General features: G+C 46.8%; 1 protein-coding gene and 1 long non-coding RNA gene across 6 annotated transcripts in view; one reads left to right on the forward strand and one right to left on the reverse strand.

The window, feature by feature from the left end:
* Window positions 1-21,358, reverse strand: part of LOC133477619 (genetic suppressor element 1-like) — a 48,457-nt gene that overhangs the window by 20,167 nt on the left and 6,932 nt on the right. The window contains exon 1 of one of the 5 annotated variants that reach the window (XM_061772555.1): window positions 7,613-7,736. The exons of 3 other annotated variants lie outside the window; for them this stretch is intronic. The gene's annotated coding sequence lies outside the window, so the exon portion shown is untranslated. Of the gene's footprint in view, window positions 1-36; window positions 479-7,612; window positions 7,737-21,358 lie in introns of those variants that run through there. One more of the 5 variants, XM_061772554.1, reaches the window with a different exon arrangement.
* LOC133477626 (uncharacterized) lies at window positions 7,788-8,543 on the forward strand. The gene is made up of 2 exons (XR_009788431.1): window positions 7,788-8,026; window positions 8,231-8,543. It is a non-coding gene; the product is annotated as an uncharacterized LOC133477626 (long non-coding RNA).

Raw genomic sequence — 21,358 nt, forward strand, 5'->3', positions numbered from 1 at the left:
CGCATGTGTGCGTAATTCAAACACGCCAATACTCACCCTCCTGCTCGCTCTTCCGCCTGTTTGTCGTCTATGCGCTCCTCTGTGACGCTCTCTCTCTCTCTCTCTCGCTCTCGCTCTCAGCCTTGCAGCTGTCGTGTGGTCACGTGACCTCCTTTCTATCCACTCTTCCTTCTCCTCCTCCTCTCCATCCACTAGCACCCCCCCTCCTCCTTTCCCTCCCACACTATATATCACCCTCCTCCTCCTCCCCTTCTTCTTCCTCCTTGTCGTCTCTGTCACTCGTTAGGCCTTCCAGTTTTCTCCCTTAAAGTGAGCTCTCATCATCCTTTTTTGCTTTGGGCTTTAGTGTGTGTGTGTGTGTGTGTGTGTGTGTGTGCGTGTGTGCGTGTGTGCGTGTGTGTTAAGCTGCCGTCCGTCCATCACTCTGTTTCTCTTCCAGTCAGTCCCGTGTGTTTCGGGACAGGGATGCGAGGAGAGGGGGGGGGTTAAAGGGTGGTAGTTGGGGGAGGGGGGGGGGGGGTGCTTTGGGTGTTGTGTGTTGGCTCCTGACAGTGACCTTTCACCCCTCACCTCTAACCTTTGCTGCCACAGCCAGCAGGAAGTTTGGGGAGGACAAAAACAACAATAGAAAAAGTCAAAGTCTCTACATGAATGTTTTGGTTTTGAAAATGTACTTTGAATGGAGGGAGCACGGCGGCCTAGCGGTTGAAGCTTCTGAGGTTCTGGGTTCGAGTTTGCATGTCGTCCCCGCGCTCGCGGGGAATTTCTACCAGTGTACTGCGGTTTCCTCCCACATACCGAAAACATGCATGTCAGGTGCATCGAAGACTCCATCGTAGGGATGTGCGTGCGAATGGTAGATCGTCTGCGTGTGCCCTGCGATTGGCCGGTGACCATGGATGTGTGGATGGAGAGATGCATGCAGGGATGAAGGATGAAGATATGGATGGACGCCTCTATGAAAGATAGATAGTGCCGAAAAATAAATCCACAACACAAGCTAATAAAATGCCTTCCGTGTGAGCCGTAATTGTAACCGCTTTTTCTCCTCCATTCACGCGCACGCGCGCGCGCACACACACACACATATGCAGTACAGTAGCGAAGTGAACAATAGCAAAGCTCAGCGTGATGTCATACAGTAGGACATGTTCGAGCCTGCTGTCCTCCCTCCCTCCTCCTTCCAAACACGCACGCACGCACGCACGCACGCAGTCACCTGACTCCCCCTCTATGAGGACAGTGGGGGTGCATAACCTACTACGTCAGCTCGTTAAAAGAAGCCAGTGTGTGTGTGTGTGTGTGTGTGTGTGTGTAGGGATGGGTCATTAGGACGGAAGACAGGTTGCAACTCAAGAGGCATCAGCACACATCGGTGAGTGCTTTCAATCCACTCTGCTTGTTTATTAGCGTGAAAACGTGAGGCCGAGAGCTCTTTCAATTGCAACTGAAACACTTTTTGCCACGTTTGCTTCAATTCAATGGACACTGGGCGGAATCTGCGACACTGTGACACCCGAAGCGATTTGTGAGCCCGTCTATGGCGTTTTGCACAAGCTAGCGGAAGGCAAAGTCGTGCGGTTGTTTTGAATACACGTGTAATTCCCTTTCTTTTGTTCAGTTTAAACCCAAAAACAGCTTGACGCCACTTTTTGATGAAATCCGCCGCTTGTTGTCATGCGAGTTGAGCTGAGTTCACTGGCACCACGCAGCGCTCGTATGTCCGATTATTGCGTGCGCGTCAAAGAAGAAATTTCCGCCGAATGGCTCCTGTCATAAAAACAGTCAATGCGCCACCGCACTTGGAAAGTGAAGGCAAACGGCTGCGGCGATAGCGAGTCGATAACTCAAGAACCGTAAGCGACGTCGTCGTTGAGTCGACGTCGACTCGACTGTCATCGCCTTAGCGTGCGCTACAAAAAATGCTTTTTTTTCGTGCGGGCACGCGTCCGCTGACACAAATGCTGAGCTCGACAATCTTTCTCGAGTCTATTCTAGTTAGCTTGTACACATGCTCTCCACTTTGTTATTTGCTCCTCTGGCAGCTGACGCTAATAGCAGTTACAATAGCCGGCGGACATGCACGGATTCGACACACGCACGCACGCACGCACTGAGTGCGAATGAGAGGAAAAGTAGCCAAACGTTTTATGGCCTCTTAAAGTCGTCTGTAATAGCAATCAGAGTGGCGTCAGCTCAGCGCTCAGGACTCCTCTCGGGGATGCTAAATGGCTTTACTAGCTTCGCTCGCACAGCAACACTTAACACTTCCTCAGCACGCACGCACGCAAACAGGCCCGCGAGTGCACATAAATGTCAGAAGGAAAAGCCACCCCAAAAAAAACATGCAGCGAGACATCCACGAGGAAAGGCGATCTTCCTTTGCAACGCACTCACACACGTTGACTTTGCACACGCTGCTCTCTGTGAAATATATGCATGCGACCCCGGGGGACCAAACAGCCAGCACGCATTTGTGCTGCTGGGATAAATGGAGCAGAAAAAGCACGGAGTGTAAGAGGCAACACCTCCAGCACAGGCGCAGACAATTAGGACTCGGAAGCGGTGAGTCGCGGAGGCGCGGACGCAGCGGTTGCGTTCGGTACGCAACAATAAGCATCAGTGGCTCGAGTTTGCCGCTTGCGAGTTTGCGTTCTCACAACTCCGACCGACTATTTCGAAATGCCCCCTCTAGTGGCTGTAAGCGGTATCACCATGACATCGGATTGGACAGTCAGAATTGGTTCATCCATGCTCATCATCAACCACTTAGAAGTCAGGTCAGCGCTTCTCAATTCATTTATTCCTTTTTCAACCACCTCAAAAATAGGCTATGTTTCGTAATCTTGTAAGCCACTGTAACATTAGGCACCGCTTGAGCATTAATGAACTTTCCATTTAGGGGGGAAAAAATACTTGACTTGATTCAAATGTATTAAATAAAAAGTGGCACCAAAACGAAAGTTTAAAAAAAAGAATCATCATTTTCTTCAACATTAGATGCAAATGTATTGTACTAAAAAGTTAAACATAACTGAACTGTCCTCGGGCGGTGATTCTTTCTCTCACATTCCCAAAAGCCATTTTGGGCTGATTGTCATGAGCTGTGCCCTGCAGTCTTTCACCACAACCCTCTCAGCCGCCGCTTGCTTCTGGCTCCAGAGTAAAAATGATACCGTCGTAACGTGACACTTATTCAAGACCCTAAATGGTCCACGGATGCCATGCCCTGTGATTGGCCGGCGACCCGTCCAGGATGTACCCCGCCTCTTGCTCAGAGTCAGCCGGGATTGGCTGTGACACAAATGAGGACAAGCGCCATGGAACAGAAATGGACTTGTTGCCCAGCACAATCATCATAATAAAATCCAAAATAAAAGACAAATACAAATCATGATAAATTCTAAAAGGAAATGTAAAGAAATAAAGGGGCTTTGTGAAGTGTCATTACTATACGTACATGCTTTGGTGGGGGCGTGGCCGAGTCAGTGACAGTGGAGTCAGATTGGCCGGTTAGTCTGCGTGTGAGTGTCTGGGCGTGAGTTGTGGCCCACAGCAGCTCCTTGCGAGTGTTTTCATTTTGTGTTTAATTGTTTATCTGGTTTCAATAAATCTTTGCAAAGTTCATCGGTGACTGTGGCTCTCCTCGCCCCCATGAAAGGGCATGACAAGTACCTGAAGTGCGCCATTTTGTCACTTCCCTCGATAGGCGGCATATCTGAATTTGTCCTCCTAACACGAAGCAAAATGGCTCCCAAAACTCATACGTTGTGGCACTTGTAAGTCAAGGTACTGCAGTGCAGGGACTTGAAGTCCTTGGACTGTGCACGAATCGGCGGTGACTCGAATTGGTATTCGAAAAAGGAAACGAACGGCGAATCTGAATTTTTCGATTCAGATCACAACGAATCAAAGAACAAATATACTACTAACTTTATTCTCAAGCAGTGCTGCAACTGCTGCCACGCCACATTTACTTAAAAATGCAAAATGTTTCACATTTCGTCATTTGGACTTACTGCGCATAGTTTCCACGCACGTACGCGTTGTAGCGCCACAGAGATCTCCGCGTAAAGTTTGTTTAAAAGAAAAAAAAGGGAAAAAAACGAGAACTCTGCGGAAGAAGGCGTCCGGTAGCCTAGCCCCGGCGAGTCGCGCAGATATTCATGGCAGCGCCGCAACCCAGGTGGACAGCGACCGTGGCACAATGAACGGGAGGAAGTTTATCCAACACAGAGTGAAAGATGACGAGAGCCGGCTAAGTAGAAAGGCGGCAGCTTTGCGGCGAGCAAGGGATCCCGCCCGGTTCAAACTACAACGAGAACGTTTACCAGAGGGAGACACGGAAGCTAAAACATGCCAGAGTACTCGCTTTCCAGTTCAATGGATAGTTTTCAAATCATCAAATTGGATTTTTCATTGACTGGATTAGCACAAGGAGTAATGATTCGATTCTGATTGGGAATCAAACTTGCCACTGGGGTTTTAGAGTCCAAGCCCTAATTCATACATTTATTCGCACATTTAACAAAACTGTTAAGAGCAAAAAGAACCATTTCATGCAAGTCTGCGCTACCTGATCTGCATGCCTGCCAAAATGGAATCCACGCTATTATTACGAGAGGAATCTTGTGGCTTTTCGCCAATCGGCCCCATCATTTCAATGTGTCTGTTTACAGGCAGGTTGGACAGTCTCAGTGCCCCCCCCCCCCCTCCTCCTGCTCCTCTTCGTCTTCGTCGTCCTACGGCCCCCGGGCCGCCCCGCACGCCAGGTGCCGACAGCGCGGCGGCTTGACCTCGACCATCTGAACAAACACGAGGGCGCCCCAAGACACGCAAAATAGCAGATGCACGCAGGCAGGTGTTGGGCGGGGGTGGGGGGGGGGGGCGCGCGGAGTCAACCGGGGTGTGTCCTTCGTCAAGCGCAACGCAAACCGGTAGAGGAGATGGTGGGTGAGGATATTGGAGGCCTTTTTGGGCTGTTTTGTGAACTTTGAACTAGTGGTTAGCACAGCGGCCTCACAATTCTGAGGTTTTACACTAACGTAAAAAAAAACAAAAAAACAGTCAAACGAACTAAAATGCAAAGCAAATGTATTTACGTAGCGCATTTCATACACAAGGTAACTCAATGTGCTTTGCATGTTTTCAAAGCATTTCAAAACAGCTGAAATGCAGCACAACACATTGTGACATTCGCACATTTAAAGTCTCGAATGAAGCTTGGGGAAATTCCGCACAGGACGGCCGAAGCAGAGATTCAAACCCGGAACTGCGAGACGTGCTGCTATTATTTGTCACTTATCACAATAGCTTAGGTCAGAATTCCCCAAGCAAGCTGAGTTGGATCCCATCAGTACATAAACAACAGGTCACTTTGTTTGAAACCCGAAAGAGATCCAATCAAATCAAATAAAGCCTTTATAAAGATAGTCATGCTCGCTTTTAATTGACACTGGGTATGAGTCATCTTTATATATATATATATTGGAAACAGCTCTCAGGAGAGGATGCCAGAAACGAAGACCACAAAAGCAAACACACTGGAAATGAACACCTGTCCACCTGCGGTGAGTCTCGTCCTACAAATTCTGCCTAGCAACAAGTTGCCACCAAACGTGTTTTCCTGCTATGTCAATTAAAAAAAACCGCCACTCAACGCATGAATGCCTAACAAACACGCACTACTACGACAGCCAAAAGCGAGGAGGAGGGGTGCGTGCGTGCGTGCGTGCGTGCGTGAGTATATCAACATGAGACGAGGATCATTAAGGAGATTGGAGGGGGACTGGGTAACCCCTGCAGAGCAGCTGGTCCGTGGCAGGTCAGATGGTGCGTGGGGGCCACACAACTCCACCTGAAGGCTGTGCACACACACAAACACGCACAGCAGCCAAGTGATCCGCTCGGCTGCTGCTGACGCACCCGGTGGCGTCTGTCTATGTCATGCCGACAATACGGTCGCTGTTAAAGGTCTCCGCTGCGGGCGGGATGACACCCTGCGTCGCAGACACCAGGGTGGGGAAATGCGGTGCACAGTAACTAACCCGAACCCTAACCCCTCGCGTGATGGGGTTGTGCACTTACGCGGTAAAAAGGGACACAAACTGAGGCGTTAAGGACGCCGAACGAGTCGAGTCGAGTCGAGTCGAGTTGAGTTGCGTTGCTCTTCCTGCCTCAAAACCGCCGACATCATCGAAACTTGGGAATTGGACAAACCGGGTTCAATTTCAAGCAAAAGCGCTCTTCAAATTGAAAGCATTTTTACAATTACAAGGGAAAATTAACATTTTTAAAAAAAAAACATAGTCACAAAAATGCTTCTAAATTGACGAAAAAAAAAATACAAATGAAATTGAAAATTGAAACGGTTAATAGTGAAATTTGACGAAAATAGTGAAAACTTTTCCAACAATTAGTGACGTTAGAAATTTGAAGAAAAAAAAAAGAAAATCAGTAAGAAATGGTTAAAAAGGGAAAATTGTTGAACAATTTGTGAAAATGCAAAGAAGAATGTGAATGTATTAAAAAAAAAACCAAAACCTTTTCTTAAAAGAATCCTCACTTCTAACCCTAAGACAGTAACTAACCTAAGCGTAACACCACCGGCCCTGTCGCCCTTTTCACGTCCGTTAACTTTGGTTTGCCCAAAACGGGAGCGTTTGCTTGCTCAGCAACAGGTCGGACGGGAAAGATGGCGTCGAGCGGAAGCTGCCTGACGAGCCGACACACGCTGCGTTGTGACTTCGCAATAAAAGCGGCGCGGCTCGAGTTAGGGCTCGAAACGCACTCGGACGTGCTCGGAGACACGGCCAAATATGACGGACTTCTTTTGTATGCTTTTTCTTTCCGAGATTTATGACGGGCACACGCAGTCGACAGATTCCAAGCGACTTCCTGTTGCTGTGCCCGCACTTGCGTGAAATGGATTCGGTCTTTACGGAATATTCTCCAACTCGTTAAATCACACACGTCGCGCTTGGCTGATTTCATTTCCACTGCAACGGAACAAAAACGCAACAATAGCGACCAGAAGCAATACGCATTAGGGTGAAATTGTTGCAAGAGAAAAGTGAAAAGAACGCTGAAAAAGAACTTGAGTCAACACAGGAAACACAAAAGCTGTTACATTCCCTGCAAAAACTCAAATCGAACCACAATGAAATATTGAAAATGGAGGGGAAATATGCTTGTGCTTTGGCTCCTCTATTTTTTTTTTTTGCTTAAGAGAATTTCAAAACTTTTCTCCACATAGAACTTTTGTTACGTATGAATAAAATGAAATCTAAATTTCTGTCCAAAGAAAACTTGGAGTAAGTCGTACCTATTCCTAATTGGGTTACTTTTGTTCCCTTTTGAAACCCTGTGTAGGCATCATTAAGAGGCCTCAGATAGGAAAAGCAGCATTTCGATAAAAAAAAGACAACTTGCTGCCTAAAAAGAAAGCCAAATGCCCTTTAAGCGAGCAGCAATCGATTTTGTTCCAATAGAAAAGTGCAGCCCTGATCAATATCCAGCAGACAAGTCAAAGCTGTGCATTGGCATCGCTGAGAACCCTCAGATTGGGCTCGGAAGAAAACGGACAAATAAATACACGAAACCAACAACTTACCGCCTCGAAGAAAAGAGAGAAACAAAAGCAGTCCCCGGCTTTAGCCCATCTCGCTGTTGACTGTGACAAAACACGGCTGCGGCGTGCATGTGGCAAGGACGAGAGAGAGAGAGAGAGAGAGAGAGAGACTTGGGCGGGGAAGCGAGCACCTGCTCCGCCGATGCTCCCCGGGGGGGGGACGAGGGATGGAGGGATGGAGGGAGGAGGGAAGACGGCGCCCCGCCCTCCTCCTCCTCCTCCTCCTCCTCCGCTCTCCACATGCACGCGCGCACGCCGCCGATTGCTCACACGGGCCGGCAGGACATCGGAGACGTCATGGTGTCAGCGCTCATCTCGCTGTGTCGGTGCTCACACACTTTTGCTTTGAAAGTTTACTGTCAATGCAAGCAGACAGAGCGGAGAGAATCAATGCCTGTGAGTATTGCCGTATGCACTGCTGCGACGTGCTTGTGAACATCTATGCTGATTTCTGTTAGCCCGCATATGGCATTTTGCAACATATGTTAGCATTAAGCTATCAGACTTTCAGGAGACAAAATTGCACGGTTTGGTTAGCATGGTGCTGTTTAACTTTACAATGTTCCGTTCGTTCTCTTCTGTTTTGTGTCCGTTTCACAGTAAACTTCGGCTGGGAACTGATAAACAAACATCTTGAAGCAAGCGCACTTTGCATCTTATTTGGAGATTCTTGTCTTCTGTTGATAGTCTCTCATTTCTTGGCAGCCAGAGTAAGAACAGGCGCTGAGGATGTTTGAATAAGTTGTGTATATATATCTCTCTCTCTATATCTATATCTATATCTATATATGCGCAGTATATTGTATGTATCCTGTGATAATCCTGGTTTGAATTTACACGCAGTAAAAAAAGCACAAGTCAAACTACAGGAACGTGCTAACTTCTTTTTGCTATTAAAATACATTCAAAATGAGTCAAGATTCAACATGTTCATTTGTCAGGTGCAATAAAAACACAAAAGTAACACTGCGCTCTTATTTGGCTCGTCTCCCTCCACTTTTACAAAGAATTTAAAAAGAGAAAAACTAATACACGGGGTGATTGAGAAGTAACTCCCTATTTGAAAATACTTAGGATTTATTCCTATGTTGTAATATTTGTCTCCATTTCTTTTGTGTATGTTCCATGCTTAAAGGAGTCTATAGTCTATTCTTTGGAAGACCCTGAGGGGCGAATACGAGAAGTTCCGTCTTCCATCCCGCAAGAGTTCCTTGTGAAATCGGCTGGAGAAACCGGTGACCCAAAATCTCATTTTCAATCCAACTCCATCCCATCCAGTTTCTTCCCATGTTCCTTTGATAGTTCAGAAATACACTGCTTAAAGTACTTCAAAATGGGGAGTTACTTTTCAATCAGCCGCTGCTTACAGTTAAAGAAAGGGGAACCCAGGCAATGTACATTAGAACAATTGCAACAAATTGCAAATATGCTGCTTATCAGACGTCCCGTGAAAGTGGCTCTGGAGCTTCACCCGGCCTAGCTGCTCAAGTCATGGACGGAGAAACTGGTTACGATGCCAATTAGCCTCACCATTAACTAAGAGTGCGGTGGAAGTGCAGAGTGAGTCGCTCATAGACACGCATTCACAAATAAGCAGATAGGGAAAGATTTCCTCGGTCGTTTTATTTTAGACTCGATAATGTAAGCCTTTAAAATGTCCGTTTTTCATAATATGCCCCATTTAGAGTTGCGGCTTCCTACCGCACCAAGACACCACAAGATGGTGCACAAAAAGAGCGAATGAGTCAGTTTGTCAGTAAATAACGGAGAATAGGTGGCACCCAAAAAAAATAGAGAATGATGATCTGGTCTCAATTTAATCCCAAACTGACTTTAAATCTGGGCCTGTTTCGTTGAACGCAGCGATTCGTCTGTTTTATGAATGGCAACAGGTGGACGCACAGATGATGTCTACCTTCTGCCATCTAGTGGAACAACATGTAATTGTTCTGTCCGTCACTTTTGGTCACTGGCACCATTTGTAATTCAGCCTTCCCAGTCAACACGGATATTTGACTTGGAAAGCCGTCGATGGCAGCGAATGCGTTCGTCAAAATTTTCAGACCAATTCAGTGAAATCGGTCGAAATGAACACGAAGCCGGTAGCTCAAGTCGACCTCGCCCCACTCGCAAATATTGCATCTGCAACCGACAATCGGCTTCTCTCCGATGAACGCACACAAAAAACTCCCAGATGAACAGACGCGCCTTGAAGGAGGCAATCTCGTAATCCCTCCCTATCTGTCGCTGTTGTGCTCGCACCGACACAAAGGGGGAGGGGGGGGGGGGGGTTTGTGTGTGCGTGTGCGCGCGCGTGTGTCTACGGGGACATGTGTAGCCTGACTTGATTTATGGTCTTGCTGTGCAGAGGCAGACACTCTGAGGTGGGCGGTGTCTCACCTCCATCCTCTGTGACCTATCCAGATTGACTGCTGCGTGCGTGTGCGCGTGCGAGGAGTCCGACAGAATTCTCAGAGCGACTGATCGATTGTAAATGTACACAAGAGCTTGCACATTTCCTGCAGGTGCACGAGAGACCCACGGAACATGCTTTGTCCTGCGTGTGTGTTTTTCAAGTGGGTCAAAACGCACAGCGCCGTGCATTGTCAGGGTGGGTAACACTGCGGCCCCCCCCCCCCCCGACCCGGACCCCCCTCCATATAAAAGAGGCCGAGCATAGAGGCTATTATGAAGTGTGGCAGTAATAGCTGCAGGATTCTTTACTGCCTCTGGAGACCCGCTCATTAGCCTATTCCTCTCTCATAAAGTCTTCTATCCATCACACACGCGAGCACGCACACATTTGTATGCAACCCACACACACACGCTGCATTCACGTCAGGTGAGGATGCTCCGGCAATTCAACAACAACAACAACAACAAAACAAAAAACAAAGGATGCACTTGCTGCTTGTGCATGTGGACCCCCCCCCCCAACACACAGATGCATATGATGGGCCGTGAACCGCAGCCCCTGATTATTCAAATGTATTCCTCCCTTCCCCGATGAAAACGAGACGCCTGTTTGCCGCTCCGGTCAGGCGGGAGATCACAAACCGGGCCGTGCCGCAGACGTGGGCGGACGTGCCAGTTGAACTCGGAATTTACGGGCACGCGGCGCAACGGAGACCGCGGCGGACACGTAGACGACCTCCAGTTTGTGGACATATATTTTTAGAGACTCGAGAGCCCGTACACTATCGCCGACAGCGAACCCCCCCGCCACATCACGCTTCTTTGTTGCGCCCCCACAACAATAAGATAATACTTGTTCCCACGGAGCAGAGAGAACACCGTAAACGCATGCAAGTATCGTGGCACTCTCCGTTTGCATGTGTCGCTGCTCCGTGTGTTCAAGTAGGAGTTGTTTGAAGTTTTGGAATTACCGTTACATCGGTGCTCATTGCCATTTGCCTATCAACGGCGTTCAGAATCAGATTAGCATTAAGCTAGCAGATTTACAGAGGAACTTCCGTTTTCGTGACTCGGACTGAAACCGAATCGCACAAGATCCCGGAGCAAATAATATACTGTCAATCCATTGAATCTGTTCCACACACCCAAAAATATTAACAACAAATCTTTTTTTTTTAGAGAATGACTATAGTGTTACATACAAAAACAGGGTGAAAGAAATAAAGCTAGTAATGAATCACTTCCACCTCTTATTGAGGACTATTTATGACCCATACAGCAAGGAGGTGAGAGCGGAAAGCCATTTTACGAGTTCTTTCGGAACGTTGCGTCATATTGTGTAGAAAGCGTTCAACAGAGGGCGTGGCGTAGTCCTCAATTCGGGCTTTTATTAACAACTTCAGGCAACAACAAGTCTCCCGGTCTGCTCGGCAGCACTCGAAAAGTTGGGGAAACGTCAGTTTAACATCCTGTAAAAAGTCAGGCCTTCAAAATAAAAGCACACCAGTACAACAAAAGTTTCGCCACACTTTATTGCCATATTTAGCAGTCATCCTCAAACGATTTTGTGCTTGTTTACCGAGTGCAACTGCTAAAAAAACAAAACATCAGCATGCGGCCAAAGAACATGTGGTTAAACTGTGCTATGATCATGTGGACTTTCGTTTTGAAAGTCTGACTTTTGACAGGAGGTGTAACGCAGATGTTGTCTGAGCGTTTGAGAGTATACCGGGAGGGAATGTTGGGTGTGTTTGAAAGCAAATGAATGTATTAAAAATGAATGGTTCGAAGGCAAAAAAGGTAGGTATACATTCGGACGTTTAAATAGAGAATGTTTCATTCTCTTTTGTTTTGTGATTCAGTTTTACAGTTCAAAACTTCAAGTGGGCGTGACAAACACGGTGCCTCTTTGAAAGACTGCGTGCGAGAAAGTATTTGTGTGAGTGCCTTTAAGGGGCGTGGTTTAGTGAGTGACATCAGGGGCTGGAGTCGGGTTGGCGTGCGAGCGCCCGTACGCGAGCTGTGGCCTACAGCGGCTACTTGCGAGCGTTGTGACTTTGTGTTTGCGTGGCTGACTGTCCCCTCCCATAAATGGCCGAAAGTATTGGCGAACGCCCACACACGAGGGCATGCCACATCCGGTGCCTTCATTGCCACCATGAGTACCCCTGTACTCATGGTGGTCATGTGTTGGCATTCTTTTGTCTTCCGGTGCATGCTTAGAAAGTATACGTAGCGTGTAAATGCTTTCGTATGCATAACGCAGACGCACACACGCGCAGAGTGCTGTAAAGATGAGCACTAATCCTGTTTATTACGACCCCTCCTCTCTGCACTTTCCCCTTTGCATCTTATCGCTTGCTCATTTTCTCCTTCTCTTATTACCAGCCCCAAACACACGCACGCGCACACACCTCCCCTCTATGTCTCCTCCTCAAGCCTATTAAATTGTTCACACACACACACACACACACACACGCGTGTTGTGTCAGTGCACTCCCGCGATGTTTGTTGGCCCGGGAGGCTGAGCTGAGGGAGAAGCGAGGGGAGCGCAGATGCGCGCTGATCTTTTCCAGCCTCGTCCTACAGAGAGAATTACCTTCCCTTTGTCTGTGTGAAAGGGCCGCTGCCTTTGCCATCTGTGCGGCGTGTGTGCGCGTCTAGATGTTCGCGTGTGTGTGCGTGCGCAGTTCCGGGCGAGAGCGAACCCCAAGTCTATGTTCCTGACGATATAGAGAGGTCATGCAAAACATATTTTTCTTATAGTTTTACCCCTCCCACACGCTTTCAACATATTTTAAACAATGTTTTGGACCCCCCCCCCCAAAAATCAAATCACAAGCATAAAATCTATAGCAGATACTGTGCGCATTTTAGATAATGTGCCTGGAAGCGTGGCGGGGAGGCGCGTGAGGGTCTGGGTGTGAGCGGTGGCCGACAGCAGCTCCTGTGTGAGTGTGCTCATTTTGAAATGTCTTTTCCTGTTATTGCAGCACTTTAATAAACATCATAAAATGCATCAGCGACCGGGGCTCTCCTTTCCTTACTGTGGTTCGAATCAACACACTTTTTCCCACGCGGCTACTTTTTCAGATGGGCAAGCAAAGCACATGTTATGTCATACTTATATTTGAGGCTAGACTTGCATATGTTGCAAGTGACCACGGTACTGGTCTAATTTTGAGTCAACTATTCCCACCCGCTGAAAGCACCGCTGCTAGTTTCAGCGAGGCCTCCGTGTTGTTCAGGCCAAAGCGCGCGATGGGCAACTTAGCGACTTTAAGATCTAACCATCGTCGCGGGGTGGTAAAGTTTACGCGTCAACTCATCGGTTCAACCCGTCGCGGGTAGAGCGGCGCACGGTGCAGACACGATGCCGGTGCGGCGTGAGCGTGCCCGTGTTCGCAGGAAGTGTTATTCCAGCTTGGTGCATTTTCCCTTCAGTTTGGATATCACCGTTTTATTTACGAGGAGGGGGAGGAGACGATGCAGAGGGTCCGACCAATCGAGCGGACCTGGGGGAGTTTCGGAGCGACACGTCCGTTGAGACTGTTTGGAAGCGCGCTTCAGGCGAAGCGTGGAGCGCTTTGACAGCCTGTCTGCTGCGCTGGATTTTCATTCTTGGCGTTGAAATTGCTAAAGGACATCCGCCATTTAGGACACCGCATTCCTAGTTTTCACTCAAGAATCATTTCGCCTCCGACTGAACGCGACCAGATTTAGAAAATCGGCAGCAGGCTTCCAGCTCTTGCGCCCGCAACCGGATTTTCACCGATTGCGTCCGCGTCCGCGTCCGCGTCCAGCCTCTCCTCAACCTGCCCTCATTCCTTCATCCCTCACTCCTCACTCCTCCTCGGTGTCAGTTTGTCTCCAGATGGGCGGGAGAGAGGAGCAGCTTGCTGCGGTCAGGCCAATTATTTACATAATTATGATCTCCCACTTAACCACATGATCCCTTACCTGGGCGGAGGCAATTAAAGCCAGCATCATTATGCAGATTATGCAAATGCGGGCAGAAGCGGAACGAGGGGGCGCACGAGCCCCGGCGAAGGCGCGCCCCCCGCGGCGCGAACCGTGTGCAACAGAAGGCGGCGACGTTTGCGGATTACGGCTGGGTTTATGTTCTGCAACTCGCCGTCTTTTGCAGTACATCGGCCTCCTTCTCTCGTCGAGTGTCGATCACAGATAAAAGAGTGGAAGAAACTCCATTTCACTTCCCGCGATGCTAGCACTACTACACGATCCTGTACGATACTCACCGTGATCGCCTTGCATGTGGGAAAGGAGAGCCACAATTGGCAATTTCATTCATTCGTTCGTCTTCCGTTCCGCTTCTCCTCACGCGGGGCCAATCCCGGCAATTTCATTCATATCTTGAATTAGATTTTCAGCGATTTTGAATCCGTTTTAAATTCAATTTCATGTTTTTATTTTATTTGGATTTTACTGTTGCTGCGCTCCAAAAAGAAAAGAAAAGAAAAGAAAAGAAGACTTTAAAGGTCCCCTATTTTGGCTCTTTAGACCTCCATAGAGTGACCCGCTAACATGGACTTAGTAGAAAAGTGTCAGTTTCATTTCAAGTCAAATCGATCGATCGCTCGATCGGTCGCTTGGACCCGTAGTACCCGCGTAGCCACAAATTAGAGCATTTGTCCTCCCTCGCGATCCAAGTCGGGAAAGGCCCGATTCTTTGATGTCCATGAAAGATTTTCCTGTGGTGCGGGCTGTGTTATGGCGGATTTGGAAATCGGTATGTGTGTGTACCCGCTTTAGGCTAAACGCGCGCACGCACATACACACACACGCGCACACACATATCTGGAGTAGTTCGAGAGTGGGAAACTCAACTCATCCGCCCCTAGTGGTGCTGCACCAGCTGCATGCTCACCAACCATGTCAAAACATAATTGATTGAGTGCGTCAGTGTGTGTGTGTGTGTGTGTGTGTCCGCACAGAGCTGATGAACAGGATTTTGGACATTCAGGTGATCACCAGACACGACATGCTGTATTTGCTTCAACGACACCGCAGCGGAGATCACTTTTCGGACTCGGCCCCTTTTGATTCAACAAATTGTAATTTGTCAAAGTAAAACGTGCATGTGGACAAGAGAGCAGCATCCTGCGTGTGGTTGCTCGAAAGGGACCCGACGCGCCTCACTACGGGGTTAAAAAAACATTATATCAGAGGAATGTCATTATATTATCTTTAGCCATCCATCCACTTTCTGTCGCGCTTCTCCTCACGCGGGTCGCGGGCGTGCCGGAGCCCATCCCGGCTATCTTCGGGCGAGAGGCGGGGTACGCCCTGAACCGGTCGCCAGCCAATCGCAGGGCACATAACGACAAAGAACCATTCGCACCTACGGCCAAGTCAGAGTCTTCGTTTAACCTACCGCGCTTGTTTTGGGGGAGAAAACCGACACAGGCACAGGGAGAACTTCAAACAACCACACAGGCGGAGCCGGGATTTGAACCCCGGTCCTCAGAACTGTGAGGCAGATGAGGCTATCCAGTCATCCACTGTGCCACCTATATTGTCATTATGATATTCAAATTGAGATAGATTTGAATGTTTATTAACAGGTCAACGGCTAAGTAGTGTATTCTAATAATTATCTAAGCACGGTGGCTTTAAATTAAGAATTCAATAATCACTCTGAAAAAATAAAATACAAAAATGAATAGCATACCCATCCACTAGTGCAAATATCTCCCAAAAATAATAAATAATACATCAAATGTAAAAATGTTCAAGTCCATTTGTGATACAAATCAATACAAAAACAAAATATGTAATGAATAAATAAACAGATCAGATGTATATGTTGTACTCATGAACAAAAAAATATAGATTTGGTGTCAACCTGTTTTACACAGAAATCTGAAATTGAATCCCAAATGAATTTCATTCTTGGAATTTCTCGCGCTCGTCCACGTCACCCGCCGACTTCTCTGCCTACCTCTCCGCTCCCGAGCAACATAAACAAACGCGGGCGCTCTCGCAAGTGAGTCAACCAATCAGAGGAAAGGGGTGGTCCTAGCCAAATATGGACAAAGCGGATACACAACTGGGTCAAACAGCAGTAACTGTCAGAGGGACCTTTTCTGGACACTCGTATGATAAAACCGAAGATGACAAGATTACAAAGTACGAGTGAATGACGACCGCCACGTAAAAAAGCCACTGGCGCTCAACTCGAGCCATGCGTCACTCACGGCACGTTTCATAGTAGTCAATCTCGAAATAAAGGATTATTTTGCCTTTCTCAGTCTTGACATATACATTATCTTTTGCCGCTTATTGGTCAGAAAGCGGCATTTCGGGTCAAACCAACCCATGTTCTACTGCTGATTACTAAAGAATGGACTTTTCTGATGAAAGAGTCTCTCCCTGTTCTTTTGGTAGGATTGATGCGTCTATTGTCACGCGACACAAAAATCCCACGAGTCAAAAAACTGTGACCAGCTGGCAGTCAATAAGTTGTTTTCGTTTCAATGCCAGTCTGTTCAAAAGCGTCTTTACGTGAAACAAACCAAAAAAACCTCGGCGACCGCTTTTAACTGTGCTGAACAAACATCAACGACATCATCGATGAATCGACTTCGACTCGACTTTCATCACGTGATCGTCGTTGAAGCGCTTTACTTCCTGGAACTAATAATATTAACGGCGTCACATTGGACGGAGCTGCGAATCTTTCCTTTTGGCTAATCCTCCTGCCATCTGCTTGCTATCACACACTATGCAGCAGATTTGTTTTTCCTACTATGTGTGTGTGTAGGTGCGTTTGCATGAGCCCATATAGGATGTGCGCGCGTGCGTGCGTGTGTGCGTGTGTGTGCGTATAGACTAGGAGTTATCACCTCGGGTCAAAATCTGCTGGCATTTATCCTAATCTCTGCAGCTCAGTGAGCACGCATCCTGTCTGCATGTGTGTCCGTATGTGTGAGCGTGCGTGCGTGTGCTTCCCACGTGAGATTTCACAACAAAGTCACTGTATGTGCTTCTTGTAATTGGATGTAAACAATGCAGCGTGCAGCATGTGTGTCATTAGCGTGCGCCTGTAAGTGAATCCCGCTGCTCATGAAGAGCTCATTAGCGACACCAGCTCTGTCGACCAGCGATTTTTGTTGTTGGTTTTTTGCTTTAGAAAAAAAAAAAAAAAAAAAAGTGACAAAACATTGTTTCATTTATTCCTTTTATTTAGTCTCTTTCACATCGCTAGAGGATAGGATTTTTTGGGATGGATTATGTTTGGTTTGTAATCTCTTCTATCAAGATGGAGTTGTATTCATCTCATTAATAACAGTGCCCTTGAGGTGAAGCACAGTGTGACCCTGTTTTCGTCGGCACGCACGCACGCACGCACACGCAAGACTCCAACCCCACCGCCATCTTTTCTTGTGCCTATGAAACGCTTGCAAAGCCACGGGAAGGCATCACCTGATGCTGATAATTGGGCCACATTTCAGCAATGTCTCTGAGCGATTATCCTGTGGTGTGGGATGTGTAAAGAGCGATTTCGATTTTTTTCCTAGCGCAATCTGCTCGAGAAACGGGAGGGTCGATAAACCTGTTCAATATTTACGATGGCAAATACATGAAATGGAACGATTGCCGGTGCGGATATATCGTTATGTTTGTACAATGAACCACTCACAATAGGTGAAAATCCATGACATAGAGAGGCCACGTCGTCGCTGTCGGGCGGAAACCTCCGATGTCCAAATACGGTCGAGTTGATGTTGTTCCCAAATCAGTCGCCACGCGGTCTGTTATTTGATTGTACAAAGTATTAAGCAATACTCGAGATCAAATCTAGGAACTATCTCGGACACAAAACCAAACCTCGCCCTCACTTTGCGTTATGTCGCCTCAAGATTCAGCGTCTGGATGTTTTAGAGAGAATAACGAGTGAAAATTGTCAAGTTAGATTCATTTGAGTGCGCCTGCTTTGTTAAAAATGGATCAATGCAATGCTTCTGTGCAGAAGGAAGTGGTCAGCCACAAAGGTAAACTTTATTTCCGCCTTTTACACTAGCTTACACCAGCTCTTTGTTGCTGTTTTTCCCCCTAATTGCATCAACACGGCTCTTCGACCTTTGGAACATGACCCGACCGCAGCCGTTAGCGTTTGTATTGAAGCCTTTTCTCTTGCCGGGGCGTAGACTTTGACGGCCACGTGTTCGTCACATTGTAATCAAGTGTAATAGATGCGTGATTTGTTTTTTTTTTTGCCAATTCAAATGGTGATTGTGTTGATATGGGTGCGCAACAGTATATGAGAGTAATAGAAGGTATGATGTTCACGTGCAACTGGCAGCACATTATCGCTTTCATTTCTGTCTCTGATATTTGTCATCGCCTCACGCTGTAGTCGAAACGCCAAAGAAAACCAGCAAGTGGGAAGCGAGAGAGTCAGCGATCCACCGCGTGGCATCCTCACGCTATCATTACGGAGCCTGACCACTTGTTTTAGTCGCCGTGCGCCGCAAAAAAACAATCGACGCTTTCGCATTATGATTTGACGCCGTTTGCTTGTTAAACGAAACTTCAGCGGTTCCAAACCGCAGGACGGACTCTGCTTAGGAATTGTGGCTTGCTTGAGTCCGGCCGACTACAGTTCAACCAGAAGAGAATTTGTTGCGTGAGAGCCTCAGGCGGAGTGGCGAGTGTGTAATGCGTCTGTGTGTGTGTGCGCCTTCACGTGACATGTGCCATAAATCACACGGCACGGTGCCCTTGCAGCGCTAACACATATCATAGAAATCAATGCGGAGGTCAAGTCGAACGAGGCGAGCCAGAAGCGCAAAACAGCACGGCAGCCCATAAAGAGGAGCCGCCAGCACAATAACAAGTAACACGCACGCACACGTGCAATCAAACTCAAATGGCATTTTCATGTATTTTGAAAAATTCTTTTCCGTGTTGCCTTGATTTTTTTTTCTCATGTACAGGCTTGTGATAATAATGGGAAGGCATTATACTGAGGAATTAAAAAGAATAGAAATATCATAGATTTCAATAATACACAATGAATAAAGGATTTTGAAAAACTAACATAATAATGCTAATTCCTGTAGCGGCTGTCCACTGCTTTTTTACTGTATTTGAATTGATTTCATGTTGTTTTAGTTTGCAGAAAGGGTTCTACTAATAATTGGAAGATACGATACCGAGGAATTCAAATGACAATATGGTGAATAACAGTATGAATACAAACAGATTTCAGTCATGTTCAATTGGAAAAAAATACTTCAAATCAGTAGCACAAATATTCCAAATTGTTTATGTATCTTATTTTATTTGGCCAAAGGGATATGATAAATGATAAATGTCTGCCGACATTTCCCTGAGGAATTGTAAAGGACAATATTGTAGGATGATGATGATGAATACTCCAAATAATAATAGATTGAAATAATACCCCATACATAAAAAGAAGACAAACAAACCCATCTTTTGCTGTACTGCATGTGTTCTCCATGCTGTTATTTGACTTGGCGTGCGTGTGTTGAGTGTGCCAATCGATGCTATTGGTTAGCCCGTCTATGGCGTTTAGCGTTGTGTGTTAGCGGTAAGCTAGCGGACTCTCTTAAGGCACACACACACACACGTAGTAACAGACATGCATCTGTCGAAGCATATCATATTCTATTCTTGATATCCAGCCTCAGGTCCATCTACTAGTACGTGCTTTGTCTTCACAAGTAAGACATGTCAACTAGTGCACAGTTTTGCCGCACAAGTAACATGTAGTCGTCCTACTCGTATGCCAAAGTCAGAAATGTCCTATAGTGGTGAAAGGCAGTAGTGCACACAGTAGCTAGTAGCAAATGAAACGCTCCATCGGCGGGCCATAAAGCCATTTGAGAATTGATTTCATATCCTCAATATCCATGGGGTCCATGTACTAGTACACTCTTTGTCCTCACTAGTAAGACAATTCAGCGCACTAGTAGAATATACAGTAATTGTTGTTTTTGAGCATTTATTCAATATCCATCGAAAAGTCTTTGGGGGCAAAAAAATGATGAGGCCACCCTTTATTTCTTCCGTTCTTCCGGTGTTCATGTTGAAGCCTCGCACCACTGAGGGTTTATGACCCTCAGAGATGCGGCCGATTCCGTGATACTTTGTCCAATTTGACATGCTTGAGCGTGTATTCCCAGTCAATCGGATTCTTGTCAAGAAAAACAGGGACAAATGATATGAGATATCAGCTCATCAATTCAATTCTTAGCAGCAATTTGGGTTGTCACCAAAACAACCTTTCGTCGTACGAGGCATTAAAAAGGAATGAAACAAACACGAAAGAAACAAGCGTGCTCGAATTCTTTTGTTGCACGACTCCTCCCGAGTAGGAAAAACTTCGATAGTGAGTCAAAAAGGTGCACTAGTTGACATCTACGTGCCACTCGTACCGCTAGTGACGTGATACAATTCTACAAGTGCACAGTTTTGCCTCACTAGTCACATAGTAGTAGTTCTACTGGTATGCCGAGGTTCTAGTGTGCAGAACTGCCATACCGCAGTGCAAGGCAGTAGTACGAGTGAGGACAAAGAGTATACTAGTACATGGACGTTGAGCTAGATATTAACACTTGAACGGTTTCCTAGTATGCCGGAAGAAATGATGAAAGCAGGGAGTGCCTATGATTGTCAACTAGTGATAGTTGACACACGCGCACACACAAATGCAAACAATGACAAACCTTGACATAATCACAGCGCTTCAATCATTTAGGACAGCAGATGCATAATTCCAAAAGCAGCATGAAAGATTCCCAACATTTGTTTCATCTGCCCACCTCCCATACTGCACACACGTGCACACGCGCACGCGCACGCCTCACCTGGTACAACAGCAGGGGGGGCTTCATCGTCAAAAGGGAAACGCATCATAAAGGTCCTCTTCGGTCATCGCTCTCCAAGTGTTTTTTTCCACCCCTTCCCCCTTTTGCTTCTCGCCTTATCGAGACGATTGTGATCGCCGTGTGATCGCCTCTCGCGGGGAACATCCAGAAGTGGGCAAAATACTCGGCTGGGAAATCCGCGGTCATACGCTGATCAAAAATATTGAAGTTGCCCATCCCTGTTATGGAATAATAGGACTCAAGTAAAAGTACAAAGTAGTACTTCAGTATGTAGTACTCAGTGAGTAACTTTGGATTTTTCATTAAAAACATTTTTTTAATCAGAGCATACGTTTCACATAGACAAAAATATAAACTAGGAATGTCCACCTTGTATATTGCCCAACAATGTCACGTTAAGTAAAACAATACATATTCTATCTTTATAAATGAG

Source organism: Phyllopteryx taeniolatus, chromosome 5, assembly GCF_024500385.1.
Source record: "Phyllopteryx taeniolatus isolate TA_2022b chromosome 5, UOR_Ptae_1.2, whole genome shotgun sequence".
Taxonomy (NCBI): Eukaryota; Metazoa; Chordata; class Actinopteri; order Syngnathiformes; family Syngnathidae; genus Phyllopteryx; species Phyllopteryx taeniolatus.